The sequence below is a fragment of the Mauremys reevesii genome, linkage group 2, assembly GCF_016161935.1.
Source record: "Mauremys reevesii isolate NIE-2019 linkage group 2, ASM1616193v1, whole genome shotgun sequence".
NCBI classification, from domain to species: Eukaryota; Metazoa; Chordata; order Testudines; family Geoemydidae; genus Mauremys; species Mauremys reevesii.
In genome coordinates this window covers 157,607,872-157,634,223 of record NC_052624.1, presented here as the reverse complement: position 1 = coordinate 157,634,223, position 26,352 = coordinate 157,607,872, and the positions used below count along the sequence as shown (strand labels likewise).

At 41.9% G+C, this 26,352-nt stretch overlaps 1 protein-coding gene across 3 annotated transcripts in view; it reads right to left on the bottom strand.

Moving 5' to 3' along the window:
* The window catches only part of UNC5D (unc-5 netrin receptor D), a 428,876-nt gene that overhangs the window by 334,333 nt on the left and 68,191 nt on the right, over window positions 1-26,352 (bottom strand). For 2 of the 3 annotated variants that reach the window (XM_039525941.1, XM_039525940.1), the window contains exon 2: window positions 2,149-2,330. The gene's annotated coding sequence lies outside the window, so the exon portion shown is untranslated. Of the gene's footprint in view, window positions 1-2,148; window positions 2,331-9,319; window positions 9,434-26,352 lie in introns of those variants that run through there. The other variant, XM_039525939.1, reaches the window with a different exon arrangement.

The following is a 26,352-nucleotide window of genomic DNA, read 5'->3' as shown; positions in this document are numbered from 1 at the left end:
TTAGGCCGGATTTGAAAGAGGACAATGGGGTGGTTTTGTGGCTATTTACAGGGAACACCTCTCACATATCGGAGGCAGCATGAGACAAAGCACAAAGGTGCTTGCTTGAAAATGAAGGCTCCTACAAAATTATTCTACATATATTTTGCAGAAGCATACAGAGGCCCCAATCAGGAGCAGGGCCCACATTATGCTGTACAAACACAGAAGATGGCACAGTCCCTGCACCAAGGGTACAATCTACAGGTATCAAACAATAATCATAGGTTTTAAGTCTAGCAGGGACCATTGTACTACTCAGTATTTTCATTAATGGACTTGGATAATGGAGCAGAGAGCAAAATTTGTGGATGACACCACGCTGGGAGGGATTGCAAGCGCTTTGGAGGACAGGAGTATAAGTCAAAAAGAGCTTGATGTATTAGAGAGTTGGTCTGAAGTCAACAATAAAGACAAGTGCAAAGTACTTCACCAGGGGCTGGGGTAGGGAGAATCAAATGCACAGCTACAATATGTGAAAACACCGGCTAGGTGGTATTAAGCTGAAAAGAATCTGAGTGTTATAGGGGGTCATAAGTTGAATATGAGTCAAGAATGTGATGCAGTTGCATAAAAAAAACCACACCTAATAACATTCTTATGAGGTGTCCCCTCAGTCCTTTATTTTTTTTCCCCCTTCAAGACCAGTTTTTGTAACCTTTCCTCACAGCTCAGGTTTTCTAAACCTTTTTTTTTTTTTCATTTTTGTTGCTCTCCTCTGGACTATCTTCTGTTTATCCACATCTTTCCTAAAGGGTGGCACCAGAATTGGCCTCAGTAGTCCAGCTAAGGCCTCACCAGTGCAGAGTAGAGCAGGTCAATTACCTCCCATGTCTTACATACAACACTCCTGTTAATACACCCCACAGTCTTCAAATATGTTAAAGGACTGTTACAGAAAGGACTGTGCTTAATTGTTCTCCATGTCCACTCAGGGTAAGACAAATATTAATGGGGTTAATCTATAGCAAGGGGAGATTTAGGTTAGATATTAGGGGAAATGTTCTAACTATACGGGCAATTAAGTCCTGGAATAAGGTTCCAGGGGAGATTGTGGAATCCCAGCATTGGAGGTTTTCAGAACAGGTTGGACAAACACCTGTCAGGGATGGTCTAAATTTACTTGGTTCTGCCTTCACACAGGAGGCTGGACTTGAAGACCTCTCGAGCTCCCTTCCAGTCCTACATTTCTATACCTCTATGAATGTGATCATCTAGTCTGACCTCCTATATCAGACAGGCCAGAGAATTTCACCAGTGATTCCTGCCTCAAGCCCAATGACCAAATAAATAGGCATAACTATAGAACAAACAGTTTTCTATTTCAGTTTGTAACAGGTTTTGGATCCTCTGGTATGAAGTCAGTCTCTGTTAACGATAAGATACCCTATGATTATTATAGACCTTCAAAGACGGATCACCTTAGAGGTTTCAGATGTACAAAGTCCAGAACATAGATGATTACTATATCAGTACAATACTTCTCTTTACCTTTTCTCTCTTGTACCACATGAAAGACATTTTATTACCCTGTCCCTTTCCAGCCTGATGCTACAGAGAAGTGAGACTGGGGACGTTAACCTCAAGTGTTCCATGTTGTCAATTTAATTAAAGCCATATCCTGTTAAAAAGCTATATGCTGCGAACTCCTGATAAGATCCTATTATCAGGAAAGAGCAAATTTGAGATGTTATCTGGGCCAGCCCATGATTATCTGCCAGAACAAAAGGAATGTTATTAAAGCAAACTCTGTTAGATAACAGGGGGAGGACAGAATGAAAACCATGCTCCAGTGAAATCCCTTATCTCTCTGGGGTCACACCTGCAGTGTGCAGTGGCAGCTTGTGCTGAAAGTGAGGTAGAGAACAGCTTCCTGGCTCCTGTTGTGTAGTGGAAAGTTTTGTTTTTTTCCTGCAATTTGTTATGGGGAGAGATACTGACTGTAACATCAATTAATTCCTAGGGAGATTATGGTTTCCTGAGCACATTTTCACACATCTCATTATCAGGCAGAGTGGCTGGATTTGCCTTTCTAAATACAGGCATTAATTTTTAGGACTGATTTCTCAGTGACAAAAGAAAGAGAGCATGGTAACAAATCTCTCTTACCTTTAAGGCTTAATGATCTGCCACAAAACAAAACCAGGGGGAGGGAATTGGCACAAAGTAGTTTCTCTTCCTTAACTTCATCTTTTAAGTTCTCTGCCTCAGCTGAGTAACATGTCAGCCCTCTCGAGGTGGATTCTGGTATTTTTCTTCATGCAGCCTCAGCAAACTGGAACTGCTACAGACTAAGGAGAAAAACAAAGAGGGAGCTGTCTCGTGTCTCTGGAAATTTTCATGATCTTTCTGCTACTGCAGCTGAAACAGATGCAACCTTGTATATTTCAGATAGTTTCTTTGCTAAAGGTTAATGCTACTGCATCAGTGCCTGGTTTTTGCTCCTAGCAGGTACAGGGCTAATGAAACATAGGGCAAATTGGGTTGTCCACTCAATTCCAGAAAAGTGATCTGTTCCTATAAATCTTACCTGGCAGTTATTGATGGACAACTACTGAAACAGAGGGGAAATGGTCGCCTTTGCATCTTCCTGATCTTGAATTACCCCCTAGGCCTACACCTTCACATCACTGGATAGGCTACATCTACCATGCCACCCCGTACTTAGCTTTCCTTTTTCCATGGTCATTTAGGTGCCAGTCCTTACTTGCTGAAATCTCTCAAACAAGAAAGATAAAATATCTAATCTAATAGCAGTACTTGTCACAAAACTCTGTCTCCATTCACATGTCTCCTAGTAATAAAATTGTGGGAATAATAAGTAATAATAGCAGTGGCAGGGTTTAAATCATCAAGGCTGGTCAAACTATGGGTGCAAAACATTGACAGTACCTGTAAAACATGTACATTTATATGTAAGATGTATAGAAAAAGGAGGATTAAAGTGTAGCTAGCAGCAGGTAAGAAAGATAATCAGCACAAATTAAAGTGGTGTAGGAGGCGTAAAATGCAAATGAATTGGGATTGGTTTTCTTAGAAATACCCTTTTCTTCCTGTAATTTGTATATTATCTGTATTATTGCAAGACAACAAATACAGATATGTCAGTTTTATCCAACATGTGCATAATTCTGATCACAGCCAGAGTGATGCCATTGCAGTGGCCGTCTCTGAGTGCATCCCTTCATAATCAACTCGCTCTTGATCTGCTTTGCAACAGCTCCACCTATCGGTGGCAAGGTGGGAGGGGAAGGAGATAGGAAAAAAGAGTGGAACTTCAAGGTTGCCTTCAAATGACAGAACTTTGTGCATTGTATGTCTGGGAGCAGAAAAGCCACAGGACCTTGTGTGACCCATTGGATTGTCCTATTCATCCTGTAAAAAGACTGGATTTAATAGACAGTGCAGGCTGTCTTTGCAATTACCATGCATATGTGGAAAATGGGAATCCTTACTTCCCAAGTTTCCGATTACCTGAACTAGGCATTAAAAACTACTGGCAACAAGTTTCTCTATCTCTGTCTGTCTACCAGATCTCTGCTGGAGCCTCCATTATTGCCCTGATGCCCTTCACTCTGTTTCTTCATTGTGTGCATGTTTGTGGGGAAGGGAACCACCTCCAGATTAATGGGCTTGGAACATTATATTTGCACTATCTTGCAGCAATATCTGCCATCCCTCATGGATGAGGCAGCAAGAGGCTAGAGTAATGAAATTTGCATAATCAAATTCACAGGAACCAGGGCCGGCTCCAGACCCCAGCGCGCCAAGCGCGCGCTTGGGGCGGCATTTTGCCGGCAGGGCGGCAGCCGGCTCCGGCGGACCTCCCGCAGGCATGACTGCGGAGGGTTCGCTGGTTCCGCGCTCAGGTGGACCTCCTGCAGGCATGCCAGCGGATGCTCCACCGGAGCCGCGAGACCAGCAGAACCTCCGCAGGCATGTCTGCAAGAGGTCCCCCGGAGCCGCGGGACCGGCGATCGCCAGAGCGTGCCCTGCGGCGCGCCACCCTGCTTGGGGCAGCGGGATTCCTAGAGCCGCCCCTGACAGGAACTAAAGCTTCCACCCACAAGCTTCTTGGCAACAGCTCTGCAAGTGACTTCCCCAAGTAGGGATGGCAAGGACAGAACTATAGATGGTAAGTGTTGGGAAGGAGGTCAGGAACCTACAGTCATTTACTTGCTCACTAGCTGTGGGCCTGGCCTGGAATGCTGGATCCAAACCTCTGGTCCTTATGCACTAGATGCCAGACCCAAGCTTCACCTCTTGGATTTATGGTTACTGCCTACAAAAACCACAGCAGCATCCTGATGATCCAACAGTATTAGTCCCAAAACATTGAAGTACCACTGCAGTGAGATAGCACTTGGGAGGATAACACAGAAACTACCACATCAGAGATCAGGGAGAGAGGGAAGAAACCCAGCTGGGGTAACCCCTTTCCATGGTACCCCCACACTAGAACAAGAACTGTGCAAGGGAGACACCCCACTTCTGGGGGCCTCCGGGCTAATGTGGCCCTCCCATTTCCCCCCCAGCCACGTGGGTTTTGAGAAGAGAGAAACTGCTGGGAGGAACCAATCGGAGAGACAACCTGCAACAAAAAAAATGGAAGCAGCTGCAACAGGGGATCTCTGGCACTGATGTCATCATCAGCTTCTCTGCCCTGTTTGTATTCTGGACAGGTCTCCCCTGTGTTGACTGGCTGTATCCTCCCACACAGCCATTTCAACCTCAGCCTCAATCCATTCATCCTCCATCTTTGCCATCATGTCTCATCTCTCTTTCTTTCTGTTCATCTAATGCCCACTCCAATCCCATTGACACCCCCCAAATAAAAATAAATAAGCAAGCCAGAAACACCAAACCACCACCACCTCCAAGGCACTAATGTTGCAATTGCAAGCCATCCTATTGTTCTTTACTTGTATGTTGTATCTCCACCTACTCTCAGGCCTACCACTTGTCTGACTTGTTTATTTAGATCTTTGGGGCAGGGACTGCTTCACACTCTTATTCATACATTCATAGATTGTAGGGCTGGAAGGGGCCTCGAGAGGTCATTGAGTCCAGTCCCCTGCCCTCATGGCAGGACCAAATACTGTCTAGATCATACCTGATAGCCATTTATCTAACCTACTCTTAAATAACTCCAGAGATGGAGATTCCACAACCTCCATAGGCAGTTTATTCCAGTGTTTAACCACCCTGCCAGTTAGGAACTTTTTCCTAATGTCCAACCTAAACCTCCCTTGCTGCAGTTTAAGCCCATTGCTTCTTGTTCTATCCTTAGAGGCTAAGGTGAACAAGTTTTCTCCCTTTTCCTTATGACACCCTTTTAGATACCTGAAAACTGCTATCATGTCCCCTCTCAGTCTTCTCTTTTCCAAACTAAACAAACCCAATTCTTTCAGCCTTCCTTCATAGGTCAGGTTCTCTAGACCTTTAATCATTCTTGTTGCTCTTCTCTGGACCCTCTCCAATTTCTCCACATCTTTCTTGAAATGCGGTGCCCAGAACTGGACACAATACTCCAGTTGAGGCCTAACCAGTGCAGAGTAGAGCAGAAGAATGATTTATCGTGTCTTGCTCACAACACACCTGTTAATGCATCCCAGAATCATGTTTGCTTTTTTTGCAACAGCATCACACTGTTGACTCATATTTAGCTTGTGGTCCACTATAACCCCTAGATCCCTTTCTGCCGTACTCCTTCCTAGACAATCTCTTCCCATTCTGTATGTGTGAAATTGACTGTTCCTTCCTGAGTGGAACACTTTGCATTTGTCTTTATTAAACTTCATCCTGTTTACCTCAGACCATTTCTCCAATTTGTCCAGATCATTTAGAATTATGACCCTGTCCTCCAAAGCAGTTGCAATCTCTCCCAGTTTGGTATCATCTGCAAACTTAATAAGCATACTTTGTATGCCAATATCTAAGTTGATGAAGATATTGAACAGAGCCGGTCCCAAAACAGACCCCTGCGGAACCCCATTTGTTATACCTTTCCAGCAAGATTGGGAACCATTAATAACTACTCTCTGAGTATGGTTATCCAGCCAGTTATGCACCCACCTTATAGTAGCCCCATCTAAGTTGTATTTGCCTAGTTTATCGATAAGAATATCATGCGAGACCGTATCAAATGCCTTACTAAAGTCTAGGTATACCACATCCACCGCTTCTCCCTTATCCACGAGACTCGTTATCCTATCAAAGAAAGCTATCAGATTGGTTTGACATGATTTGTTCTTTACAAATCCATGCTGGCTATTCCTATTGTTATAGGACTCCTTTTTATTTTTTAGCTCATGCAAGATCTCGTGGTTAAGCCAAGCTGGTCTTTTGCCACATTTTCTATCTTTCCTACCCAGAGAATAGCTTGCTTTTGGGCCCTTAATAGTGTTCCTTTGAAATACTGCCAACTCTCCTCAGTTGTTTTTCCCCTCAGTCTTGATTCCCATGGGACTTTACCTATCAGCTCTCTGAGCTTGCCAAAATCCACCTTCCTGAAATCCATTGTCTCTATTTTGCTGTACTCCCTTCTACCCTTCCTTAGAATTGCAAACTCTATGATTTCATGATCACATTCACCCAAGCTGCCTTCCACTTTCAAATTCTCTACAAGTTCCTCCCTATTTGTTAAAATCAAATTTAGAACAGCTTCCCCCCAGTAGCTTTTTCAACCTGTGTATGCTTTCACTGCAAGAAAAGGTGTGTTCTTATCTTAACTCAGAGTAGCTAACTGGGATGAAGACAGTAGTGAAGACACAGCAACTCTGCTTTTTACTTGAGTTACCAGCTCAAGTTCAACTACCAGGATGCACTATAAGCTTGAACTCAAGCTTCTAACCTGAGTTAAAAGACAAGGTGGTGTGTCTTCATTGTATTTCACCTGAGTCAGCTAATGTGAGTTAAAAACAGCCCCCCCTTTTTTTTTTTGGCAGTGTAGACCTACCCAGTGCTGTTTTCACCCAACATTTATTATGATTATTATTTGTGAATCTTGTGGTTTCATGATTACTAAGTCAATATTTTGGAGAGAGAGATTTGGCTCATAGTTTCTGAATGTTTGGGCTCAACAAGACTGATTACTGAAGCACCTAGAAGCTCAATGAAATCAGGGTCCCACAGTGCTGTACAGATACATAGACGAGAGTGTCCTCTCCCCAAAGCAGCTACATTTCTAAATAGTCAAGATGGGAGAGAGGAAGGATTATTATTCTAAATTTTGCAAAATTAGAAATAAGTCACACAGAGTAAATGACTTGCCCAAGTTCACGCTATTGGTCTATGGAAAAATGAACCAGATCTCCCAAGTCCTAGTCCAAATGCCGTAACCATCTGTCCTTCCTAGTATTCTATTCTATTATTGTAAGGTTCTGTAACATTTTTGTATAAGGTGCCAGGACTACACTTATGAATGCATTAAAATGATAAGACTGTTGCTTTTTGGATCCTATCCTTATGAATGTGTGTCTCATACTAATAGTGCATGAATTTAGTATCTGATAGTCAAAGATTCTACAAAATTTTACAAGTCTTGTAACCTACCACCCAAAGAAATATGAAATATTTTCCATTTTACAGATGGGGAAAGTGAGGCATAAGGAAGATATACGCTTGATTTTGAGAGGTGCCATGCTAAGTTCCTTGTAAGCCATGCGGCCACGCAACAGCCCATTAAGCGCCTTGCAGGCACTCAGAGAACCCAACCAAGCCCCAGACCTGCTGGGGGAGGGGTGTCTATCCTGCGGCCCCCACCCCGGTGCTGCTGTGGGAAGAGAGAGCTGGAGGAGTCCTCTCTCTCCACGGTAGCCCCGGGGCAGCCTGCACCCAAACCTCTCATCCCTGGCACCACCCCAGAGCCCGCACCCCCCAGCTGAAGTCCTCACCCCAACTCTCTGCCCCAGCCCTGAGCCCCCTCCCACACTCCAAACCCCTCACCCCCACCCCCACCACATGAATTTTGTTATGTGCACCCATAGGGAGGTGATGACACATAATAAAATTCATTCCGCACATGTGTGGGAAAAATTAGAGGGAACACTGGTGCCATGTACACATAACTCCCATTAATGTCAACAAGAGTTGTGGGTGCTCATGATTTCTGGAATCAAGCTTTAAGTGACATGCCCAAGGTCACAGGCATAGAGCACAGACATAGAGCCAAGAATAGAAGCCTGGAGTCCTGATTCCCAGTTGCCTAATCTGTCTACTAGTCCACACTGTCTCTCCCAGTTTCAATAATCTGGGTCCATCAGTATATACAAGAAACAACATTTATTTGAATCCTTTGATCAGATAATGAACTACAATTTTATACAATGCAAAAATAAAATCACTATAAAACACAAATCAATAGCATCATTAACTGATCATAAGTAGTATGTTATGAACAATTTCACTACTGCTTTGAGGAACCAAAAAATGCTACAGAGAGCTCTTTGTGTCTACTTTCTGTTGATGGGCAAGTCTGATGCTGTTCTAGCACCAGCTGAGATTTGACAATAGGCTTAATTAGCAACAAGATGCTACTGTTTGTGTGTGAAAAATACATGTCCTGCCTATTTTTCTAATCACAACGCAAGCCTCTACTCAAGAGAGTTTTTCACTCATTCCCCATTTTCCTCCTTCCTTCAACTTCCAAATCACTTCCTCTTACCCCACATTTCCCAATCAAGAAGCATTAACAGAACCAGATGAAGAGACAGACTAGGGCATCGATTATCTATATATCCAATTCCAAAGGGTGGGGGGGAATCATTGTTTATCTAAATCCAGACTTTCAGTGCATTTCAGCTCGGAGGGCATTGATTCTGCTCTGCTAATCCATTCTGTTCAGAGATTTAGAATATGGCTTTGTGTCTCCTAGGAACGGGAGCAGCTATATCTCAAGGAAGAATGAGTAAGAATTGTAGAGAGGAGGGGGGAGGGGGGAGTCTTTTGATAATTATCCCTTGTGCACTGAAAGAATTACAGGATGCAGTAAATTTATGGGGAAACACACTTTCAAGTTAGGACACTGGAGTAGTCAGACCACCATGTAGAAACTTCGGAATTGCCAGGGCAAGTCAAAGCAGCAGTATCCTGTTTCCAACAGTGACCAGTGCCAGCTGCAATAGACAAAGGTTCAAAAAATCCTGTACCAGTCAGTTACAGAATAATCTACCTACAAGGAAAGTTTCTTCCTAGTTAGAGGTTAGTTTATGCCCTGTAGCAAAAGGGTTTATAGCCCTTCCAAAACTCTTGGTTATTTATTTAATCCTTAGTGTTATACCTCCAGATGTTCTTGGTATCCATATAAATGTCCAATCGTTTTCTGTACCCCAAAAAGTTCTTAGTTTTACCACAAGAAATCACTGGAACATTCTCTCTCTTTTTTCATATTTTCCTGATGAAGAAAAAAGTAAATAAGTGATTATTCTGATTTTCATCTTGTTCTTTTCTTATTTTTCCAGTGGAAAAAAGTGAGGTGGAAGGAAAGGAATGGAAAGATTTATTTTTTGTTTCTAAATGCAGAGAAGGTGGAACTTTTTACAATAATTTTGAAATGGACAGTTTCAAAAATATTGGGGAAAAACATTCCCTCCCCCAATATTTTCATTTCATTTAATTTTTGAATATTAAAAAAGTTAAAAGGTTAAGTTTAGTCAAGAAACATTTCATTTTCAATTAAACCCTGTTTTTAATGAAAAAAATTGTCAAATTTTTTCACTATGCTCTACTAAGTAGCTTCTGGTAATGGATTTTTACCTGAAATACTTCCCAACTACTGATTAGGATCCCTAGCACCCAAAAGCCGGGATTTGAATAGTGGGCTTTCCTATGTATATAACTTTATCTACTACTGAACCACAGCTTCTGTTGGGAGGATGGTACTTAGACGATACTGTGCACTAGAAACAGTAAACAACAGCACCAGTGAAGGAAAAGGTGTGACAATGCATAATTTCTCCAAATGAAACTGCAGGGAAAATGTAGATAAACAAAATGTAATTTTCTGCATTATAATTTAGCCAGAACACCCAGGATAAAACCCCATGCAAAAAAGCACCAGTGGATCTTAGCAACTTAATAACATATGTCGTTGCTACTGCAGTTGGCATGTGCACACCTGGGTTGAAAAACTAAATATCATAAGGATTAATCTGGGCAGTCATGCCATCTATAAACATTTTTTTAAAAAAAGGATAGCAATGAAGAGTTAATGCAGAGATCAGGGAAACAGGAGCTTCTTCCCATGCCAGCCATGCCAACTCTTTAGCCAGTAGAATCAATGTAGGCCTATATACTGAAGGGGAAAGATTCACCTTCAGGCTGATATTTGCATCAGCCAGGGTCTTGATAAGAAATGAGAAGCTCATTGGATGGTTCATCCAAGAATGTGACATTTTCTAACCTTGGAACATTGTGTCACTAGCACAAGGCAGAGAAAACTGAGAAGCTCAGAAATAATGACAACCTGCCAGCTCCACTCTAAAAATGGGGAGACTCTCCTCTTCCCCTATTTACCCCTCCCCCCCAGCTAGTGAAGATGTGATCAGTTCTTTTCCCTAGGTGAAATACAGATGCACAGAGCCTTACATAAACCAGAGCTAGCCTGAGAAAACATAATTATCCACTGCAAGGAGCAGAAGCAGCCCAGATAATTCAAAACTACTTGCCCATTTCACTACCAAAAATAAGAAAATAAATTGCAACCTGCTGCAATTCATTATTGTTCATTCACCCTCCACGTGTGCAGCAGACAGACAGTTGTTACTTGAGCAAGAAATCTGCTTCTTCCATGCAATTAATAGTTTCCAAATTTTCAGACATCGTGGGCTGCTCCGGCAACTTGCCATGATTCCCCCCACACCCTACCCCACCCCCCAAAGCCAAGCCTCTGCTGCATAAGAGAACATAGGAATCGCTACCTTGGATCAGACTAGAGATTCATCTAATCCATTATTCCATCTACAACACTGGCTTATACCAGATGCTTCAAATGAAGCTGCAAGAGATCTCCAAGTGGGCAATTATGTAGTAATCTGTTGAGAGGAAATCTTCTTTCTTAAAGCCATCATTTAGAGTTTGGGTTACGCCAAGAAGCATGAGAGTTTATAGCCCTTCTTTTAATCCTCATTAGTATAGCCCCAGATGTTCTTGTTTACATGGTGATTTTATTGATACTACAAATGAGCATTATAATGTTTTTAATAATCAGCATTAGGTATGTCGTCACTATGAGCCTGGTCACAAGGAGGTGGCATTATTTGGTACCTCTAGCTATGACATCTGGCTGTCATATAAACTGTTAAAACAAAACAAACAAACAAACAAACAGGCTGTACATATAGAACTTAAGTATCAGAAAAGCCAAGAAGAATCAAGACAATGCCTGACCAGAAAGATATGCCTTGCATTGTATTTTCTATACCCAGGCAAGATGGAATGAGTTCTATAGCGGTTGATGCTCCAATGAAGAAGTCATGCTGAGAGGACTGATAACAAAAATGCTCAACCAGTCACGTCTCAGCTGTTGCACTGGGATGTTTGGGGAGAAGTGGTTTCTACAGGCCAGATCCTGCTACCCTTACTCACAATGAGTTTGATCTTACTTTGCAAGTAGTCCCCTTGATTTCTTGTCCCTCCATTCCTAGGGCCAGTACATGGTGTGTCTACAACAATCCCAGCTTAAGGAGAAAAGCTATATGAAAACTAAAGGAAACAAAATCATCACAAAGCGATCACTCTATATCTGACCTATTAGTCCTCATCCTCAAAGGAAACTGCAACACTTTCAAAAGATGAGCGTTGGAGCTTAAATTCGTAACTGTTAGACACTAAAAATCATGGACTTATGGCTTACTACAACCATCTACAACCCACTAACACCGCCTCCTCCAGCTGCCTTCCCTTCTCCCCTATAACTGGAGGGGTGTTAACCAGCCACTTCATTTTGAATGGTCCCTTGAAATATGTATTAACTACTTATGCTAAACAATCTGTTCCACCTTGTATTGAGCTGTGACACTGAAGAAGAGCTCAGTGTAGTTTGAAACTTCTCTCTCTCTCTCTCTCTCTCTCTCCCCAACAGAAGTTGGCACAATAAAAGATACTACTTCACCCACCTTCTTTCACAAAATATCCTGGGACCAAATCAATGACAACACCACTGCATAAAGGAAACAAATGCATTTGCAACACTGCTCAGATTCCGACAACCCTGAAGTGCAGAAAATTCACCCAAAGGACTCAACTCTTCAAGGCACTGATGATCACTGTAGCCTCAATCCAGCAAAGCATTTAAGCATGTACTTCACTAAGTATGTGAGCAGTCCCATTTAAGTCAATGGGACAACTCACATGCTTAAAGTTAAGCACATACTTACGTGCTTGAATGGACCGAGGTCACAATACTCAGCACAACAGAGACTTGAGCCTCAAATCAGTACCCATAAGAGAGAATAGAATAATTTAAGCAGTGGCTCTTTGAAATAACATTTAGACAATTAAGAGATGTTTGTGCCAGAGTAGCTTTTGTTTGATCAATGATGTAGTCAACCCTGAAAGGTTTAATTTAACGATTTTTAGGCTGAATTTTATTAAAGATTAAATATTTCTCATGGTCCATATTTGTCTGAAATATATACATGAAACCAGTATTTTGAGAACATCTATATGAAAATCATTTTAGATGTGATTTACATGTGTCCATGTAACTGAACTTAGGTAACATTTTATTTTTTCAATTTGTGTGATGGGCACATCACATTAAAAGAAAGCACAGAATATTACCAATGAAAGTTTAACAGAAACAAAAAGTGACACAAAGAATTCCTCCCATACAAAGTGAAGAAAACAGACATTCCCAAATCAATGCATCTTCTCAGAAAGAGCCTGAACAAAGCCCTGAATGGGATGATTTAGTTAGGGTTGGTCTTGCTTTGAGCAGGGGTTTGGACTAGATAACCTCCTCAGGTGTCTTCCAACCCTGATATTCTATGATTCTATGAACAAACAGGTAGGCATTGCAACATGCCTAGAAGATCCACAGAGTAGGGCACTGTGGGACACAGAGGGGTAAGCAAATTTCAGAGTACAGAGTTAGTGAAAGCCCTAAAACAAGTCAGAGATTGTTGGCTCAAAACTCTAGGTTAATCTCCACTGCTAGTGAGCAGCACAAAGAGAGAAGCAACATGCTAAATGCCCACTTCTGCCTCACATTGTATAGATAGATCTCTATTAGATTTTAAGCTTTTTCCAGCAGGGACCATCTTTTTATTTCTATTCCTACAAAACCTATCATAATTGGGTCCTGGTCCATGACCAGGGCTCTTAGGCACTAAGGTAATACAAATAAGAAATGAATAAATAATAATAAACGATGGTCTTGTGGTTCAGGAACTGGACTGGGATTCAGGAGTTCTGCTACAGATTGTGAGAGCACTTGGGCAAGTAACTTGATCTCTCTGTGTCTCAGTTTCTCCATCTGTAAGATGAGGAGTGATAACACTTCTTTTCTCCGCCCTGTCTCTGTCTTGCCAATCTCTACTGTAAGCTCTTTCGGGATGGGAAATGTGTGTACAGTGTGTAGCATAATGAGGCTCCTATCTCAAGTGGAGAACCTTGGCATTACCATCATACAAATAATTAAAATAATAATAATAGACTGCGACCACCAGTGATGTTGGAATACAAGTAATAGAAAGTTAAAAATGAAGAGCATCATCATGAATTTAACTCCACTGTAAACACTAAAGAAAATCCATCTTTGCCAAACTGAAGAGGGGGAAGACCTAAAAAAGGACAATTTCATTTCATAACACTTCTGAGAAGATATTCCAGTCAAGGGAAGGTGATTTTAAATCAACCCACAATTAGAACTCTGGAGTAATATCAGGAAATATCTCTTTAAGAAACTGTATACCCAGATGATACTTCAGTTCTTATATCAACTTTTGGGACACAGGTGGAAAAATTGGGGGGGGGGGGTTCAAAAATAAACTTACAAGTCATAACACTTCAGAAGCTTTATGATTAAAAAAAAACAATTTCCTGAGGGAACCACATGGCCACAATTACCAGGATTGCTCTGTCAGAGAATGCTAATGTGCTACCTGACTGGGAAAACAATGTTAATTCTTGAGACACACATGTCTAAGGAGGAAAACTAACCCTTACAGCGACACAATGTTTCAAAATCAGAGGCAGCCACTTTCCTAGCTGTCCTGTTCCCATGTATGGAGCTCAGGGGGTGCTGAGGGGGAGGAGACCCTCTATATGCAAATGTCCCTTTACCATGGGGCAGCATGCCCTGTCTGCAGCACCATTTCCTCCCACTCAGTACCATGAAGAGGCCTCTCTCTATAGGCCCATGCTGGAATTGTGGTGGAGAAAATGGGAAGGGAAGGGGAGATGGAGTAGTGGATCAGACGCACTTCACTCACCCTCCCACACACACCCCCCGATAATGCAGCCTGGGGCTACCTTATTACTTCCCTTTGGTAATCCTAGGGTTTGCACTGCCAGAGAGGGGTAGAAGAGTCCCTGCACAGGCACGGAGCCTCCATGTGGATAGCCTTAGTCTCCTGTGAATCACCCATGATCTGCCAGGATTAAAGGTGGAACCTGCAGACTTCTCCATGAGTCACCCTCTCCAATTCCCCCACTCCTGAAGGGTATGACGTGGGAGGAACTTCATAATAGGATTCTTGTGAAGATTCTTTGCCATGGTTCCCTCTCATGGGGATAGATGATCTAGCTAAAGGACCTTAAAAAGATACTTTCTTAGCTTCCTTAAAAGGGCCCAACTTTTAGAAATGATGGACCAAATACTCCACTAGCATAAATCAGCATTGAAGCCTATTTAGCTATGTCACTTCACACGAGATCTTGCCCTACATGCTAGGGGCAGGGTGGAGAAGAGAGGGATTTACCAAACCTGAAAAGAAATTTATTTTGTTCTTTTTGTTTTAAATAATAAAAACTTCAAATTCAAACTAGGGTTGGACTCAAATGGCAAAATTCAGACTGAGATCTAGGTTTTATACACCCCAAATCTGGCAGGTGTTCAGATCTGGGGTTGTGGCTGGACTCACTTATAAAGATTGGGGGTGTTGCAAAACTCAGATCCAGACTGGAGTTTGAATTTCAAAGCCCATCCCCATCCTGTTTCAGAACTGTTTAGGTCCAGGATTTCTGTTCAAACCCATCTCTTAAACACTCCCTGACAGTGTTATGAACCCCCAAAGCACTGTGCTCACGCAGAGGAACCAGAACATTAGGCCCTGCCTACAAGTTTTCTAAGAGTATTTACTTACACACACACATACACACACCCCTACTTCTTAAATATATGGGCCAAAAATTTTAAGAATGACTAAAGATTGTGGCTGCCCAATTTGAGACATTTTTAAAGGGGTCTTATTTTCAGCTTCCCTCTGAAAATCAGACACTTTAAGGTGTCTAAATTTGGGCACCCAAAAATCACATCTTGGATGTGAGTTTTATGTTGATAGTTTCCCTTTCATTGCATGTTTCAGAAAGCTGGCTCCCACTATTAAATCTTTTATCACTTTTTGGTGACTTTATAAGACCCCGATTTGAAGAAACAATGCCAGCCTGAAGAAACAATGTTTAAATATTAATTCAGCTGACACATTGAGTTGGGATGTATCAAGATGGATGGTACAGTCACATTTCAGTATATTACGTGACCTCTATCAACCTAATATGATGTATCAACTAAAAAATTGCAAAAGGAAGAGAAAAAAAACAGAACAAAACGGCTTTTTAAAACTCAATTGTGATTGAGTGTCCAAACATAACATCTTAAATACTCCTTTGGAGTTCTTTTAAATATAAAAATCAGTAAACAAATGCCTCACAAGAGGCTATTAAGGACACTAAGTAGTCAATGTGTGAAAGGCAAATTACTGTCATGGATTAAAAGATGGCTACGAAGCAGAAGGCAAAGAGTAGGAATAAAAGGTCAATTTTCATCATGACAAAAGGTTAACATTATTATTTATCATCATGGCATTTAGGAACCCCAGTTAACAGTGGGATGCCGCAAGGTTTGTGTGTTGTTTAAGGTGTGCATAAATGATCTGGAAACGGGAGAGCAGTAAAGTGGCAAAATACAGATAACATGAAATTATGAAGGTGAGTCAAGATAGTAATACCTAGTTCTTATCACCAGTAAATCTCAAAGTGTTTTACAAAGGAGGTCAGTATCATTATCCCCATTTTAAAGATGGGGAAACTGAGGCACAGACCAATGAAGTAACTTGCCCAAGCTCATCCAGAAGGCCCAAGACAGATCCAGGAATAAAACCCAAGGCTCCCGAGTCCCAGCCCAATGCACTATCCACATACAGTGGATCCAATGAAGTGGGTATTCACTCACAAAAGCTCATGCTCCAATACGTCTATTAGTCTATAAGGTGCCATAGGACTCTCTGCTGCTTTCACGTACAGTGTTGCATCTTGGAATGGGCAATTTGAATATATTTGTGTGTACAATCAAGAATATATGTACTTATGTATAAATATATATAGTGTTGCACAGATATAGTATTAATAATTTTAGTAGACATTACATGGAGAATAGACAGACACTTTTTTGTGCTATTAGAGAATCTGAAATATCTGCCCTGACTCAACCAACTTCCAGAAACACAAAATGACAAGTAGCAGTAAAAGCAATACATTTTTCGTTGGCAGTGATTCAGCAAAAAAAAAAAAAAAAGCTGCATAGCAGTCACTGAAGGGCTCTTATCATATGTAGCGTTTAGCAAGACATGGCTGTGGGTTAGTTTTTAATTGCCTTTTATACCTCTTTTGCTTTTGTGCGTGATCTAGGAGTTTAATGAATGTTAAAACTACTTCACAACACAGTCTTGAGCGTATTGTAACGACTGACACAGCTGCTTACAAAATATTTGCATAAGCAAAAGCCTAATTATGTCTAAAAAAGAGAGGCTATAAAGAAAAGAAGCAAGGAGACGAATTAACAATTCTAAGTAATATCGATAGCCAAGATTTTGGAAAATGTGGGTGAAAGGAAAATAAGAGATAGTTACACTTGATATTATCACCACCACAATCACCACAGTCTAGAAAGCAGGAACAGATGTTCCAAAAAAGTATCACATCTATCCACTAATTTAAATGCAACTCTCTCGGGAGAGAGATTCACTAACTCACTTAGGCACCCTGCACCAGTTGGTTATTTAGTGAAGAAGATTATATCCAATTTTCATCCATCTTGTGACTATTAAAGCAGCCTTTAATATGAATGGTTTAGAAGGGTATGACAACTTTAAACACACACACACAACAAATACCTTTTCCTCATTCCCTAGAATAAATATCAGATCCCTGGGTAGATTTCTGTTAAAGATCATATTAATTCTTTCTGCTACCTCATCCCAAAATAGCCTAATGTTTTGGCATTCTCACTACACAGGAGATAAAGTGCTCCTTGCTCATTCGCACTCCCAGCAAATACCATGTGTTTTGTTTACGACTCTTAAATGAAATAAGCCTTTCACTAAATGTAGTTATTCTTGTACATTAAGAGAATACTGCAAATATGAAGGAAGGTTAAATATGGCCAAATAATAAACATCACTTATGCCAGTGTAATTCAGGAGCGACTATTGACTTCACTGCAATGAAACCCACTCGCTTTTTTTTCTTTTTTAAATAGCATCCAAAGAAGAAAAAAAAAATAGTGAAAATCTGGCATCCATTTGGCAGCAAGAGTTATGCCAGTGTAAATCATGAGTAACTCCATGGAAATCAATCAATGTGATTTTCTGCTGCTCTACAACTTTTGTACAATTAGCAGTATTTTACATTTATTTTGCACACCATCCAAACGACAGCAGAAGGTGCAAGGCACTAGCTGAACTGGACTTCAAAGTTATATATGGAAAACCTTTGTGAAAGGATACTCAGGCCCACAGATTGTGTCCTTCTTGGCTCAAAATATATATGGAAAAATATTGCTCCATCTTCTGTTGGAACCATTATAGGTTGCTTATCTTTGCAGGATATGTGCAAAGACATTATCTAAGCTTGAATCCTAAAATATTTTTAGCCCTTATAGACCATCCCAGTAAAATTGGCATGAGGCAGTTGCAGATTCTTCTGGTGCTGATGCTGTAGCAGGAAGGCAGGTGGGTTTTATTCTTTATATGTTTCCCTAAGATATTATTCTTTCCTATTACATCTCAAAAGAAAGGACTGAACACAAGAGTCACTGGCACTCCAGACTGAATCTCAGGGGAGTCCCATGGTATTAGTCAGCATCATTAGCAGACAGCTCTTTCATTGCTCTCAACTTTTCATTGTATTAAAGAACATGTATCAGGTTATAATCACAAGAGAGATTGAATGCTACTTTTTCACCTTCAGTAGAATGCAAGATCACCTCGACCAAACTAGATATTGCCTCAGAGCTTATTAGAGAGAAAAAGCACTGAGAAAAGAAATATTCCAATAATCTCAAAATCATGAGCCCCAATAAAACTGAAGATTGAGAGTTCAGTATTAAATTTTGTCCGAGTTGAGGGATGTAACAATGTACAAATAACTGAATGTTATTAAAGAGCCATAGGGGAAGGGTAGAGTGGTTAGACTAGAGAACTGGATGCCATCTCAGGTTCCATTTCTAGTTCTGCCACTCACCTGCCCTTTGATCTCAGTCCGTTCACACAAACGTCTGTTTGTAAAATTTGTCTGAGAAATACCAACCTCTCTGCTGAGAGACTTACTTGTCTGATGTTTAAAAGCAGCCTCTAATTTGGGGTCTGCAATTTTGTTGATGTAAATAATTGTAGATGCAATTTGATGTTATTTGGACATTTAACCAACCATGCCCGCAATTATTTGAGCTTGAAAAAATGAAGTGTGAAAAATGGGAGGCCATGTTGAGGACTATTCCTAAATCAGGCTGAGTAATTTAATGGCTGCCACATAGTTTGTGCTTGTATACACCCCTTTCAAAGTATTAGTACTATCATTATGTATGAAAGGTATCAACTGAGGCATAAGGAACTGAAAAATGCACGGGGTGAAGTTAGACATGGCACATTTTAGCCGTCAGGGGAATGAGGTGAATATCCAATGTTATAGATGTAAAGAAACTGAAAAACTCCTGGCAAAATTAATATAGTGAAAGATCTTGCTACATACTGCATGACCTAACTAGATGGTCTTTTCCAGGCTGATAATTCTAGGTGTATCCTGATTCTGATTGAATTAGCTGAGTTGCTACATTTTTTTTTAAATTAAGTTAATGGGGTAAATTTAAAAAATGATTTAGGAACTTGACAGCCTAAGTCCCATTGACTTTCGATACACACTTAGAAGTTGTATGCTCCTAAATGCCCAAGTCATTTTTAATATGGTATTTAGACTTGTATGTCACTTGGTTAAAATTTTCAAAAGTGCCTAAAACCTGTAGTTGTAGAAAAATCCCTCTTTACATGTTAACTGATGTTTCCATACCTATTTTTTTGGTAACAGAATATGAAAACATTCGTGTACAATTCCCTCTCTTTCTTACAGAGCCCGTGATGTCTATTGATGTCCAGACTGCATGTCCTCCAAAAAATTATATAAAGGGAAGGGAAAGTATTGAGTTTCACTATCACTGAAACAAATGACACTCACAGAAGCACATTCTGTGATCATTATATATTTTTACTGGTGACTGTTTAAAGCTGCCAGATCCATCACAGCCATTGTGTGTGTGTGTGTGCGCGCACGCATGCACGCGCGCGCGCACACACACACACACACACCCCTACAATGTCAGTTTCCATACTCTCCAGATTTGGCAAGGAGTAAATTACACTGGGGCTGGAGAGAATTCAGAAAGAGGAAATGAACCCTGGATTAAGAGGGTTCAGTATTATTACTTTCATACACGTTTACCCTGCTTTATGGTTGCTGGGCAGCATAACAAACATGTTACAAAACAAATATAAAGCAAAACCAAATAGTGGCTTGCTGATGAAAAGGCTGGTGTTTTCAGAGCATGAGTGAAATGCAGAGCCAAGTCAAGATTGACTATAACAGCGTTTAAAAGAGAACTGGATAAATTCATGGTGGTTAAGTCCATAAATGGCTATTAGCCAGGATGGGTAAGGAATGGTGTCTCTAGCCTCTGTTTGTCAGAGGATGGAGATGGATGGCAGGAGAGTGATCACTTGATCATTGCCTGTTAGGTTCACTCCCTCTGGGGCACTTGGCATTGGCCACTGTCGGTAGACAGATATTGGGCTAGATGGACCTTTGGTCTGACCCGGTACAGCCGTTCTTATGTCAAAGTGAACCCATTGATTGTCCATCCCTTGCATGCTCCCCAAGACCTTTCTTGGCAGTTTTACTGAGGAGCTGCTGCTGGCCAGACACAATTCCATTCTGTTTATTGGAATATCTCAGTATAATTCTACATGCTGTGAGAGGATTCCAAGTCCAGAATATTTGGTATATTAAGAAAAGGGCTTTAATTTTCCATTGAACACCATTATGTGGTTACAATAATTGTTTGGAAGGAACGTTAAAAATACAAAGCAAACCAAAGGATTTATTAAATATGCTGGTTGTGTGGTTACACACAGTACTCCTGAAAATCAGTGATAGGAACTTCAGCTCGGGTTTGTGAACAAAATGGCCCTGACCATGTGGTATTTGCTAGTTAGTACCCATCTTTGTTCAAAGCGATGTCTCTAGGAATATTCAGTGTAACAAATTTACTGGCATAGCCAAGTTTAGCATAGGTGAGTGGATATTAGTCACAAGAGGAAGGAATCATGGGAATTTTTAATACAAGGATTGTCTGCACAGAAAACATCATCTATATACTGCTGTTGGAGGCAGCTAGCTTTTCCCCACCGGCAGTCACACATGGGAGATTAAGGGGCTACACAGGGCCCGGAGCTGTGCCCTCCCCATAGAGTATTGTACAGCAGTTTTCCCAAAGCCCTGTAATAACTATTGCAAACTCTTAAGATAGAATTTTTAAAGTTGCCTAAGGGAATTAAGACTCCAAGATCCCAAAGAAAATCCTAACCTTAGCATTTGAGACAGGGGCGGCTCTAGGAATTCCGCCACCCCACGCAGGGTGGCGGGGTGCGCTCTGGCGGTCGCCGGTCCCGCGGCTCCGGGGGACCTCTTTCAGACGTGCCTGCGGATGCTCCAATGGAGCCGCGGGACCAGCAGACCCTCCGCAGGCATTTCTGCGGGAGGTCCACCGGAGCTGTGGGACCAGCAGACCCTCCGCAATCATGCCTGCGGGAAGTCCGCCGGAGCCGCCTGCCGCCCTCCCGGCAAAATGCCGCCCCAAGCGCGCGCTTGGCGTGCTGGGGTCTGGAGCCAGCCCTGATTTGAGATCACTAATACAGAAAATGCTAGTGGTTTTATTTTTGCTGCCTGTTTGTTTTGTTTTGTAACAGCAAAGCACTTACTAAACTTTCCCTCTTCAACAAAGCACAAGCACATGCCTAACTGTAAGCATCTGTCTAAGTCCCATTTAAATACATGCTTAAGTGTAGTACTGAACAGATGGGTTAAGCACATGCTCAAGTACTTTGCTGAATCAGGAGCTCGATAAGGCTGCTCCATTCTCATACCTTTTTCATTTTGTCTTGATGTAACAATTCTTGGATCACATCTGCAGCAACCACTGCACACTGACCACAAAAAGAAAAACAAAACAAATCACTGGTGGAGTTTGTTAAGAAAATTTAGGCATACAGTAATGGTATCATGCACTGGGAAATTAATAGGATATGCAGCTGACTTCAATGACTATATTTCTCTCTCTGTGGAGGAGGATCGACTGTACTGTATAAATCTGCTCCTTCCTCTTTTTTGGTCCTGATCTAAAGCCAACTGAATCAATGGAAAGACTACCACTGATTTCACTGGGCTCTAAATTTAGTCCTTTAGTATTAGACCCAAAAAATGAAATATATCATGTACAATAATGAACAAGATCACTTAACTCTGTGCACTTGTCCTGATCTCCCCCCGATCTCTCCCTCATTTACTCTCATAAGGGATTTAACGTTTATATATTCCAAACCACTGAATTTTTTAAAAAAGAAGTATTCCATATACAAGCACATAACGTTGTAGAAATAATTCAATTAAACTTTGATAATGACAAATTGTTGACATGGTTAACCATATGGAAGATTGAGGATTGTGCTTTGAAATGTAGGCATGTATTTAGGGCCATCCTTACTATGGCAAGGAACATTTTTTTCACTCATGAATGCATAAAGCCCTTTGGTGAATATTAAACCCTGGTCAAACAAAGGTGCACGGGATTTGCAAAAAGCATAGCAAGACAGAGGCTTTATAGTAAGACAAGGCTATGTTCCAAATGAGAATCAGATAGGAAGATGTCAACCCTCCATTACAAAAGATTTCTATTGGTGAGGCAGGGTGGAGTCATGCAATTAGTGGGGTTTTTAATATATATTTACTTCAATCTTGTATACAAGAAAACCTATACTTGGCTCTAGGCATGCCCTGATATCAGTTAAGCTCACAATCTACAATAGGATCATCGCCCAGCAGCATAACGTGGAAGCAGAAGTCAACATAACAGCCTGGCATTATAGCAACAAAACATAACCCATCCTACTCTACCCAAAAGCATTTTTATCTGCCCATTCTTTCCTTCCTCTCTTCATTCTATTTTTTTCCCCCGTGTCAGTTTCATTTGGTCTCTTTTCTGTGATCTCTTTAAGAACGGTGAATGAACCTCTCTTCAACTTTAAGTAGTAATTAGTTGCACTTATCTAAGCATCCTTATTCTTCACATCTGTCCCAGTGTCCATTTTATGGCAAACCCAGCCTAACAATATACATTAATATCCTTTGCTCCTATGTATCTACGGCAGCTTGATCTGGAGGAACAAGCACACAGTTGGGAGTCTGGAACTCCCTGTTAATAGCCAAATGTCATTATTCAAGTAAGAGGCTATGACAACTTGCCTAAGACTCAAATTCTCACCCAACCGCATAGAACAAGTACACAGGTGGTGAGCTGGAGAGTTTGATGAGGGGAAAAGTGAGGAAAGCAGGAGGAGGAAGATGGCTTTTCAGCTGTTCTATTCAAGTGTGGCTAGTCCAGCTTCTGTTCCAGCTGAACGCTGCTCCCAGGGAGGGATTTGGGTGAATAAATATATAGTGGCTGGAGATTCCCCCCTGCCTGCCCCTATGCAGGTCACATACAACCCTCCCCCCAAACTGTGCATAATGGGATCCTTGGAATCCTTCCCCAATGCTCCTCAGGCAGCCCATCTCCTGCATCCAGGACCATCCATGCTCCCAGAAGGGATGGGGGCAAAGGACCCTAACTGAAAACAGAATCCCTCCATATTCCAATTAGCATCTTTCCTTACTGCTTTGAGGTCCATGTGGCAAGAAGAATGCATTATAGATCATACCCTCAAATCCTGCAGAGATACTAAGAAGTTGCTTGTCCCCAAGCCCCAAACGGAGACACCACAGCCTGTAAAACAAGGGTGCATGTTCTTTCGCGGCCCAAGTGAGGGCTTAGTCCCTTGCTTTCAGTGAGCAGGATCTGGGAGTGCAATGGGTGGGGTGTCAGTGCGATCCACCACAGGGAACTGAGTGAGTGAGGGCAAAGGAAAGAGAAACTGAAGTCATGTGCATTTTTTTTTAGTATTGATTGTGGCAGTAGGGATGAAATGCACTCCTGAACACAGAGACCCACACAATCTATGCACTACTTAAGAAGCTCTGCAAACAGGGCTTATGTAGGCTATAAGCCATTTGCACACCTAGTGCCTTATTAAATGCTAAACGCTACTATACCAAGAGGCATTGATTAGAGAAAGGAAATCAAGAAGGGGTGCTTTTCATGGCTACTCAGAAACAGACGCCTTCCCTCCCCTACTCACATCTCAGGTACCTCTACGTGGAAGCTGGGAGCATGCCTCCTAGCCCAGGTAGACAGACTTGCATGGGCTCTATTCGAGCAAGCCCTCTAAAAATACGAGCATGTTGGACCTCGCGGCTTGGGCTGCAGCTGTCAAGTCCACCCGACGCCCTAGTCTTGAGCTGCTGCCCCAACCGTAGCATCCACTCTCCTATTTTTAGGGTGCTAGCTTAAGCTCCACTACTGTAAATTGGTCTACCCAAGCTAGGAGGCTCACTCCCAGCTGCAGTGTAGACATACCCCACATAGCCGCCGTGGTACAGGCAGTGGCTCGGATAGCCATCTGAGTATATACCCTGGGGCTGAGCAGGTTTGTACTCAGGGGGCTAACCCAAGCCGCCACAGCCAGCAGCTATTTTTAGCACACTAGCTCGAGCAGAGCTAGCGCACCTCTGTCTACCCAAGCTAGGAAGCACCCTTGAAGCTACAGTGTAGACATGCCCTTAAAGGAGGAGGTAACACAATGTAAGACTATGGAAACTGGAGACGATCCAGGAGCATGCTCCTCACCCCATTAATCCCACAGACTTTTCCTTTGCTGTCTGCACTTCCTACTCCAGCTATTTTAACTGTGATTTTTTTTTTGTGCACTGCCTCCCACACAGCTTGGTAAAACAATCACCAACAAGTACCAACCATGCTACTGAATTTTCCCCACTAAAAACAACACAATATGATCAAGATTGTTCAAAGGTGCTTTTGTTTAATGTCCTGGATTTAAACAAAACAACAACAAAAATCAGAGACTTCAGACAACACACGTAGGAATCTTTCATCAGCAAACTGAAACCAACTCCTGGCAAGCACCTCCCTTGAAAACCTGCTGTGGCAGCGGAGTGCTTTATGCAAGGTGGTCTGCTTAATGAAGTGCTACTGGGTAATTTATTTGTCAGAGTCAGTTGATTTTAAAACTACTAGGTTCCTTTCCCCTGCCTTGTTAGTTGGGTACTTTGCTTCCCATTTCTAAGTAATATGGTGAAAGCAAATCTTCTGCCCTGTTACTCTGAGAACAGCAACGTTCTGCTGAAGCATGGCTAGAGCTGCTTTAACAACTGGCCTCATCGCTAGCTTGCTATTTGAGGCATCAGTGTAAATACTGTGATAGTGCTTATTTTCACAAGGTTCAGCCCTATATCACTGGGTGTATATGGTGCAAACAGACATAACAATAATGGGAGGGGAGGGTTGATGTCTCTGCTACCCCTGAATAAGCATAGAAGGCACCATTTGGGCAGGCACCCCTGGATCTATAATTAGGTAGAAGGCATGAATTTTGGCAAAGGAGGCACAGCAGCCATACAGGGACGGGAGTATGTAGGAAGGGTGAAATCCATCCCAATGCAGGAGACGAACATGAGGCCAATGCACCACTTAGCCCCTATGTGGAGCCTTAATTGATCCATGGGCTTTGTACAGGATCTTCTGCCCAAGGGCAAATTTCACTTATATCCCATTTTCTTGGGCTTTGTTGGGAGTCAGTTTCATCCTTAGTGTTCATCGACTGCATGGCTCAGGGTGGTTTGTCATAGGATATTATTGCATCTTTTCTTACTATTGCCACTAGGCTGCCGGTGAAAGCTAATGCCAACAGCTGCGGAACTTTAGTATACAAGCTGGGGATAAACTGCCCCGGTGCTATAAACACTGGCCTTGGCCCTGGTGTATTCAGTTGCAGAGCACTGGTGTGATTAAGCAGCTGCCATACCCAATTTGTTGATAGGCAGCTGACTCAGACCCTGGGAATCATCACAGGGACTTCAAAAACCAATACCTCTACCATGGTTTTCTCTATTATCAAACATCAAACCTTCAGGTATCTGTCAAGATATAGCCACAGCACGAGAACTTAGATGTACCAAAGACTACCCAGAACTTCCCATCCAGCAGGTTATGAATAACATACCCCAGCCATAGCTGACATCACAAAAACACTTATGGACCACACGTGATCATCTCATGTCTCTGGACCCAGCTAGGGAATGGCAAAATGTCTGGAGCTCATCTATTCCAAATAGGCACATTATTACTGACCCAATAAGCTGCTCTCTTGGTTTCAACCTGCCATGCAGACTTTGGACTACACTGACCCGCACCTGAATAAACCATGGAAGATGCAGCTACTTGACTCTCAAATGGAAAGTTAAAGACTCCACTTCATGAAACATCCAAAACACCGAACACCTCTTAACGCAGTGCTCCAAATATGGTTTTCAAGGTAAATTGGATTATATCCCCAACATCACAGAGAAGGCCTTGACACGGCTTATGGACCTGCAACTGTACCTATAGAATGTTGCTTTGCAGATGCCACATGCAAGAAAGAGATTGGACCT